The sequence below is a fragment of the Octodon degus genome, unplaced genomic scaffold (assembly GCF_000260255.1).
Source record: "Octodon degus isolate 3935 unplaced genomic scaffold, OctDeg1.0 scaffold00139, whole genome shotgun sequence".
Taxonomy (NCBI): Eukaryota; Metazoa; Chordata; class Mammalia; order Rodentia; family Octodontidae; genus Octodon; species Octodon degus.
In genome coordinates, this window is record NW_004524715.1 from 7,577,446 (window position 1) to 7,579,250 (window position 1,805).

Genomic DNA, 1,805 nt, shown 5'->3' on the forward strand with positions numbered 1-1,805 from the left:
CTTATCCCCATTTCTCACTACTAATTTTTGAAGAGCAGAAAATTTTTATTAGGGAGAAGAAAGCTATATTTATTGGGGGAAGAGAAAGTGATAAAAGAGATAGGAAGTGTCCTGATTAGGCTGTCCCTCATAACAATTTTATATCCTTTTTTTTCTGTTATCTCCCTATACCTTACCACCATTAGGACCCTTTTCCCCTTCCTCTTTCCCCCTTCCCATGCCATAGCAAAACGTCTTTTAAAAAAGGTACCCCTGCCCCAGAATTATCTGGTTCCCAACCACCTGGCTTTAGAGAATTAATTTTATAAAATTAATATTGAATTTTTAAAATCATAATAGGAGACATAGCTACTGCATTTAGTGCATATTAATTGTGTGCCAATAGTTGGCCTGCTATGATGTTTATACTGTAACTGTGAATTTCTTCTCCAGGCTAAAAGGAAACCCAAAAGTGAGTCTAACAGTGTATCCTCAGCTTCCCCAGGTAGATACCACTGTGACTGATTAACTTGTTACTACGGTCTGTGGTTGGATCCCCTGGGAACACTGGCTCACTGAGCAGTTGTTTGCCAGTGAATCAGCCTGCCAATTCCACCATCACACCCAGGGAGAAGGGTGGCAGGAGTTCCTAATGTGAAAGCTCAACCCAGATCAGACTCTGGAAGAATCCCTGCAGCCTGGTGAGAAGAAGCCCTGAGTGGGAGTTAGCTTCAGTGTTTGAGTGGAAGCTTCACTTATTGGCATATGAGCACTCAGATTCTCTGGCAAAGAAGCTACGTGCCAATTATGTACATCATCTCATTGGAATTAATTGGTCTTGCTATTGGATATAGTATAGGTTTAATATTTTTTCTTGACTTATTTAGTACTGGTGGAATTAGGTTATGTGTGTGTGTGTGTGTGTGTGTGTGTGTGTGTGTGTGTTTGTATTTATTAGGCTTTTACTTTTGGGTCGTTTTTCTTTCTTTGCTCTGATTTAATAGGTGTCTAGGTTCTCTCCTTCATCTCTGCTGCCTATATAGCATCTTCATCTCAAAGTCCCACAGCAATGCTAGTCCCATATTTCTTTATTCTTCTTCCAAATACAAGAACTCTTCCTCCTAAGTCTTTAATTTCCTATATTTAGCTTCCCCCGAGTTACTCCTTTCTTTAGTATTAAGCTGATCCTCCTCATCAGAGGAGGCTCTCCCACTGCTTACCTAGCCTGTTTTCTTCTCTCTAACCACGTTCTGACCACCACAGCTTCCCTCCTCCATGAAGTAAACCTCCTTTCTCCCATATCTGGCAATTGGTCCCACAAGTATCTTCTGAAAACTCTCAATACCGACCGGTCAACTCAACTACTCCAGAAGAAGCAGACACCACATCAAATTCTTCTCCTCTGTTGCTGACTTCCCCTACAAACCTACTCCTTGGGGTCTTATATTTCTCATGCAACCACCTTCCATTCTCCTCCTGGCATTCACCTATCTCACTGCAGAACAATCACAATAAACAGTCATAGCGTGTGAAGGATAAACAAAGAGGGGACTGTAACTGAAAGGACTGTCATATGAAAGTGCTGTGTGATTAAAGCTGTTGACACTGCTACAACCACAAGTAACTCTTCTAGCAAAACATAGGAACAATATCCAAATCATTTAAGATAAATAACAAAAGGAATAAATACTTGTACTGGACACATAAAAGTTGAAAATTATTCAACTTTTAGTAGGATGGGGAGGTAACATCTTACTAAAAGTCTTTGTACAAACCATACTTTATTAGTCCTCAACCTGCAATAATATCCTCCTCAAAAAGGGAGA

General features: G+C 40.2%; 1 pseudogene; it reads right to left on the reverse strand.

The window, feature by feature from the left end:
- Positions 1-1,805, reverse strand: part of LOC111812729 — a 51,030-nt pseudogene that overhangs the window by 47,075 nt on the left and 2,150 nt on the right.